The following is a 7500-nucleotide window of genomic DNA, read 5'->3' as shown; positions in this document are numbered from 1 at the left end:
CGTGAGTCGGACACCCGTGCCGTCGCTAGAGTTTTTTCAAAGCTCGGCTTCTGGATATTGGGAGGAAAGACCGCTCGAGGCCGAGGGTCGCGCGAGTCCCATCGAATCTTTACATCACCCGAACGATGGAGGCGCACGCTCTTTTTCTTGAATAATTGGACGAGAGGAATGCATATCGTATTATATATACACACACACACATATATATATATATGGGCTAGCCACCGTGCGTATTTCTTCGCGAGATCGTGTGCTGCACAGAGGATTCAGAATCGGGTGTTATATCCCCGTCGTTTCCTGACGAACGGAGCTTCGATCTCGATGGTTGTTATATATCATAATGTACTTTTCGCCCGGCCGGCGGACGCGCGTATCTTCGCGCGTTCGTCGGATTTCATTTTCGAACGTTTTCGTGTCGTCGATCTTCCGGCGACTTCTGCGCGTCCGATTCCCGTTGGTCGGTCGTGTCGGATCTCGGCTTCGCTCGAACCGAGTATTAAGAGTACATGGAGTACAAGAGTTTTAAAAAATATATGAAAAGATTACCCTGAACGGTGGATCACTTGGCTCGTGGGTCGATGAAGAACGCAGCTAATTGCGCGTCAACGTGTGAACTGCAGGACACATGAACATCGACATTTCGAACGCACATTGCGGTCCACGGATACAATTCCTGGACCACGCCTGGCTGAGGGTTGCTCACGTAAACCTAAGACTGCTTGCGTTGCGTGTCGTTCCTCTCTATCTGTCTCTCTCTGTCCCTTGGTGCCTTCGACAACCCGCCGTCGTTCTTACGATACGTAGAACGTTTCAGAGTCGGAGGAAGCGCACGAAGAAGGATACGAACAAGAGCGGACGCGAGAGAACGTACGCGACGTACGAGCGATTGTTGGACGCTCGTCGGCGTTCGTCGCGGTCGTGTCGAGACCGTGCAATTCGTACGCATGCTCGATATATAAACTATCGTGTTCACGGGAGACACTACGAAACTCTACCTCTGTCTCTCTCTGTCCCTTGGTGCCTTCGACAACCCGCCGTCGTTCTTACGATACGTAGAACGTTTCAGAGTCGGAGGAAGCGCACGAAGAAGGATACGAATAAGAGCGGAGAGAACCGTCACGGACCTGCGTGAGTGCTAGCGGCGTCGTGAGTCGTCCTTTCGTACGACCGCCCGCTTATGCACCGCTTCGTGTCGGTTATCGAATATATTATATATATATATATATATATATGTCGGAGATGGAAAAACACCGGAACCTCTCCTTGGATTCTCGGGAATACCGTAATGTCGTAATTTAGATTAAACAAATGTCGCTCCGATTGTTCGAGGTTTATGATAGTGAGCTTGGGCTCGAGGCGACAACCAGTCGCCGAACGTAGCCGCGGTCAAGGGATGAACGTTTTATCTAACAAAGGCACAGAGTAACTCTATACCTCTCCTTTAAAGAAATAGCCGTAGCGACACGTGGCAGTAAATATTTCAAAGGTTTCTGTTCCGTGGCTCGCCACACGCAGATCCTATCCTTCGGGTAAGATGATCTCCAGATGTCAATATACCTCCGCAGTATGTTTAGCTAACTTGAGGACCCGCAATAAATCTTAAGATTTAGTCAAGCAAAGTTCTTCATTTAGACAAACAGTCCTTGTTGCAACTACGGGACGATAGGAGAAGCCTATCTTCCACGAACGATGCCCCCGTCAACAACCTCCCCTCAAGGGCGGCCAGCATCTCTTTCAAAACGCCGATATGGAGATCGACCAATTAGCAACAGCGCTAATTTCCCTCACCTTTGGAACGAAAGCTTTCTTTGACGAATCCGAGGATCTCATGTCCTTAGACCCACCCATTATAGTTTTCCTCGACGGCATCGTCGAGACGGAGAGTTACTATCCGGTACGATCTCGACGACGATTCAAGTAACTCTCGGATACGTAGTGATGGCCCCATGCATTAACATTGAGTACAACTTAGACGCTAAAGAAGAGTAGAGTTCGTCATCCCGTTGACCGTGGATTCGTTATTGAGCCTAAGATCATTGTCATTAGCTTCTCGAGTATCAAATTATCGCGATTACTTGTCCAATTCCAACATGGTCATGTTTGCACTAGTAAATATCTCCTCTATTGCATAGTGATCACGTCTAGTGTCAATAGGGATTCGTTTACGCCCTTAACCCTAACTCTAATCGTAACGCCAACCCGACATCAGAAGTGGGATCAGTGCCGATTATAACAGTGCTAGAACTTACGACCATCGTGCGCGAGTAACCCAGTCGCTAGTGCAAAATCGAGTGTGAAACCTAACAAGTTTTCGCTACCACGTTTTAACCCTTAAAATCGCACGTTCCGACCCCGCTGCACGGGGCGTAACTGTTAACCTGATTATGAAAGAAAACCATAATTTCAATAACGAGTGGCGAGTCGACTTCTACGTACTGGAAGCATCATCGGGTAGATCAAGTCATCTGGGTGAGTCGTTTCCATTTTTACTCCGATTCGGGAGCCGAGCGTTCACTAATTAAAGAGTCCGTGACCTCGAGATTTCTGGCAAAAGAATGACTGACATATTAGTAATGCGAGGAGCAGGAAATACTTGTATTAAACATACGCCTCCCATTTGTTCATCGTGTGTATTAATGATTTTTACATCGAAGATAATTTCTCATGTCCTTGCTGATAGTTATCTAAAATATGATATCGCGATTAGTTGTGGAACTCTAAGTCTGGGTTTTGACGTAACATTACACAAAATAGCCTCGCTATGTGTAAAACAAAAATAATTAATGTCTGTAAGGAAACCACTGCAAACGAGATCGTCGTTAATGAAGCTGACATTGATGTACATGGTAATAATAAAAGTCGATCAATTTCTCTTCTCGACAAATTCAAAGATTCATTCGTTACGGATTCCCTACGTATTCGCGTAAATACAGGCCGGTTAGAAATACGATTAATTGATCCTAACATCACCGTACGAGGAAGTCCTTATAGATTTAGCGAGGAGGACCGAAGAGCGGTACGTGAGAAAATAAGCGTTTTAATTAAAGCAAAGATCATAAGGCCTAGTAATTCGCCATTCGCGAGCCCTACGTAACTCGTGAAGAAGAACACGGCTCAGATAGATTATGAGTGGATCCCCGAGAACTAAATCAAAGTACCGTCGCGGATCGGTACCCTTTACTCCTTATTGCGGATCAAGTCGCGAGATTGCAAGAGGCGAGATATTTTATTAGCCTGGATATGGCCAGCGGGTTTCACCAAAATTCCTACTTATCCTAATTCAGCGGAGTATACAGCGTTCGTTACTCCCGACAGACAATATGAGTAGATAACGATGCCGTTTGAACTGAAAAATTGCGCCGTCCGTCTTTCGGAGGGCCATTCGCAAGGCCCTAGGCGACCTCGCTCATTCGTACGTTGTTATTTATTTCGATAACGTTCTAATTATTGCCGACTCGATAGATCAAGCTTTAGGAAGATTGAACACCGTATTAGATACCCTCGTAAAAGCAGGATTCTCTGTTAACATTGCGAACTGTTCCTTTTCTAAAGACATCGGTGCTCTGTTTGAGATATGTAATTCATAACGAAGAAGTTCGTCCGAACCCGGGTAAAATACACACCTTAAGCTTTTTCCTGTGCCAACAGCCGTCACACAGTTCAGGCAGTTCATAGGGTTAGCTTCGTACTTCCGAAAGTTCATCCCTAAATTCTCACAGGTAATGAAACCCCTGTATGCGCTCATCTCGAATAACAGAAATATAACTTGGACAGATAGGCACGAGAAAATAAGACAACAGGCAGTTTCCGCCCTGACCGACGCGCCGGTGTTAATGATATTCGACCCCAATTACCCGATAGAACTACATACTGACGCTAGCTCGGAGAGAGTTACGGGGCGATTTTGACGCATCAAGTCGAAGGTAAAGGCAAAGTAATAGAGTATTACAGTAAAAGAACTACCCTCGCAGAATCTAGGTATAATTCCTGCGAACTAGAGACGTTAGCAGTCGTAAACGCAGTCGAGCGTTTCCGTCACTATCTACATGGGCGGGAATTTCTTGTCGTCACGGATTGCGACTCGTCGAAAGCGTCGAGTAACAAAGTACATTTAAATGACAGGGACCATCGGTGATGGGCCTACTTGCAGACTTTTGTTTTTTTGACATTATGTATCTGGAAAGTAAACGGACAGCCCACGTAGATTTCTTCTCGCGAAACCCCGTAGATTTAGACCACCGTAAAATTGATAAAATTGCGGAGAAAGAAATCAATCTGGCCGAAATATCGGAATACTGGCGATTAGCCGAACAACGTCGTGATTCTCAAACCTTGGGAATCGTCAAGAAATTGCAAAACGATGAGCTCGCGGAAGACATCGCGAATACATATGAATTACGGTCCGGTACTCTTTACCGTAGGATACAAAGAAAAGGCAGGACTCTCTGTTTACCTATAGTCCTAAGAGGTTTTAGATAGTCTGTTATTAACTATGTGCACCAGTCAATTATGCACTTAGGTTGGGAGAAAACGCTCGAGAGACTGTACGAGTATTACTGGTTCGAAGGGATGGCGAAGTACGTTCGCCGATTCATTGAGAACTGTCATGCTTGTCAAGTTTCGAAAGCTAGTTCAGGTAAGATACAAGCCGAACTACATCCTATACCTAAGACCAGCATACCCTGGCATACGGTCCACATGGACATAACAGGCAAGTTGAGTGGTAAAAGCGATTCAAAGGAGTACGTCATTGTTTTGATCGATGTGTTCACTAAATTCGTATACCTGCATCGTACTCGTAAGATAGATTTCCGTAACACCATTAAAGCGCTTAAACCCGCTATATTTTATTCGGAAGTCCCTGCCGGATAATAGCAGATCAGGAAAGATGTTTTAAAGGTAGTGAATTTCGAGAATTCTGCGAAAGCAAACGAATTAAAGTTCACCCGACAGCGACCGATGATAGAGCCAATAGACAGGTAGAGCGTGTTATGCGTACATTGAAAATACGTTCACGACAGTAGAAACGACCGGGCGGCCGTGGCAAGACGCGATTGGGGAAATACAGCTAGCGTTGAACTGCACCACCAACCGCGTGACTAATTCGAGCCCTTTACAACTACTAATCGGTAGAACAGCGAGACCGTACGACCTATTACTACCCGACAATATCGAAGAAAAGGAAGTCGATATCCCTGATGTAAGACAGCAGGCTGTATAGAACATAGAGAGTAAAGCCCAGTACAACAAAGAAAGTTTTGATAGAAACAAAGCTAAAGTGGTTAGGTTTAACCTCGGCGATTTCGTACTACGCAAAAAAAATGAGAAAAGAAACCAAACCAAGCTAGAGCCAAAATTCAAGGGTCCATTCGTAATAACCGAGATTTTGGAACGAGATAGATATATTTTAAAAACGCTAGACGGCAAACGATCGTATAAAAACAGTCACGACAGATTAAGAAAAATGCCGGACAGTCGCGTTCCCGCTGAGTTGGACGTCGGTAGTGACGGCAATAACAGTGACCACGACGACATGAGCACCTCGATCTCGGAAGATCCTTAGCACAAAGACCGTAGCACCTTACGGAGTACGTTATGAAGCTTGGTAAATGGGCAAGTGATGTGTTCACGCGCACCATGAGCTATAGAGTTATGAAGCTTGGTAAATGGGCAAGTGATGTGTTCACGCGCACCATGAGCTATAGAGTTATGAAGCTTGGTAAAGGGGCAAGTGATGTGTTCACGCGCACCATGAGCTATAGTGTTATGAAGCTCGACTAAGGGGCAAGTGATGTGTTCACGCGCACCATGAGCTATAGTGTTATGAAGCTCGACTAAGGGGCAAGTGATGTGTTCACGCGCACCATGAGCTATAGTGTTACGAAGTTTGGTGCGGTCGTGCGATCTAGAAAAACGAGATCCATTGGGGTGCGAAATCGAGACTGGTCCATTTCGCCGTTATGACCCGACTGATAACCCACAGGATGCAACTAGCACTTCCAATACTAATTACAACGTTACTAATTCATGTGCTCTTCTATTCCTTTTGTTGTCAAACCTCCGAACAAAATTTTGTTGTTACACCGGACCCTCAGCTTATTTAGACATTAAGTTAAATTGTAGACATGCTAATTGTACCGAACCTAATGTTAGAAAGACTCAATCTTGTAGCTGCACCCGAGGACGTGTGATAGTCAGAATGGCCGTGTCGGAGATGGAAAAACACCGGAACCTCTCCTTGGATTCTCGGGAATACCGTAATGTCGTAATTTAGATTAAACAAATGTCGCTCCGATTGTTCGAGGTTTATGATAGTGAGCTTGGGCTCGAGGCGACAACCAGTCGCCGAACGTAGCCGCGGTCAAGGGATGAACGTTTTATCTAACAAAGGCACAGAGTAACTCTATACCTCTCCTTTAAAGAAATAGCCGTAGCGACACGTGGCAGTAAATATTTCAAAGGTTTCTGTTCCGTGGCTCGCCACACGCAGATCCTATCCTTCGGGTAAGATGATCTCCAGATGTCAATATACCTCCGCAGTATGTTTAGCTAACTTGAGGACCCGCAATAAATCTTAAGATTTAGTCAAGCAAAGTTCTTCATTTAGACAAACAGTCCTTGTTGCAACTACGGGACGATAGGAGAAGCCTATCTTCCACGAACGATGCCCCCGTCAACAACCTCCCCTCAAGGGCGGCCAGCATCTCTTTCAAAACGCCGATATGGAGATCGACCAATTAGCAACAGCGCTAATTTCCCTCACCTTTGGAACGAAAGCTTTCTTTGACGAATCCGAGGATCTCATGTCCTTAGACCCACCCATTATAGTTTTCCTCGACGGCATCGTCGAGACGGAGAGTTACTATCCGGTACGATCTCGACGACGATTCAAGTAACTCTCGGATACGTAGTGATGGCCCCATGCATTAACATTGAGTACAACTTAGACGCTAAAGAAGAGTAGAGTTCGTCATCCCGTTGACCGTGGATTCGTTATTGAGCCTAAGATCATTGTCATTAGCTTCTCGAGTATCAAATTATCGCGATTACTTGTCCAATTCCAACATGGTCATGTTTGCACTAGTAAATATCTCCTCTATTGCATAGTGATCACGTCTAGTGTCAATAGGGATTCGTTTACGCCCTTAACCCTAACTCTAATCGTAACGCCAACCCGACATATATATACGTAGTGTTGTCCTCGTGACCGATTTTTTTTTCATATCAGCAGATTTGCATACGTTTGCAGGTTTTCGATGAGCACGATGTCCGCGCCCCCGACGTCGTCTTAAATGAATATTATTTTGGCGAGACTGAGAGAAAGCAAATATGGGAACTCGGTCGAGAGAGGAGAGAAGTAGAACAGCCTCAGATAAAAGTAAACTTGGTAACGGTGCGGAATTTTGCCGTACAACCGTCTTTTCTTAAGACGTTTTACTCGAATAGCCCCAGGGATCTAATGCCCACTCCGTCTCTTCGTGCGTAGAGATATACTCTGCG

The 7500-nt window shown here is 45.4% G+C and overlaps 1 non-coding gene across 1 annotated transcript; it reads left to right on the top strand.

The window, feature by feature from the left end:
- The first annotated feature begins 543 nt into the window (after positions 1-543).
- Positions 544-698, top strand: LOC126928395 (5.8S ribosomal RNA). Its single transcript, XR_007716610.1, has one exon. It is a non-coding gene; the product is annotated as a 5.8S ribosomal RNA (ribosomal RNA).
- The last annotated feature ends 6802 nt before the right edge of the window (positions 699-7500 follow it).

This window comes from Bombus affinis, unplaced genomic scaffold (assembly GCF_024516045.1).
Source record: "Bombus affinis isolate iyBomAffi1 unplaced genomic scaffold, iyBomAffi1.2 ctg00000906.1, whole genome shotgun sequence".
NCBI classification, from domain to species: domain Eukaryota; kingdom Metazoa; phylum Arthropoda; class Insecta; order Hymenoptera; family Apidae; genus Bombus; species Bombus affinis.
The sequence above is the reverse complement of the archived record's forward strand: the minus strand, read 5'-3'. Positions and strand labels throughout refer to the sequence as shown.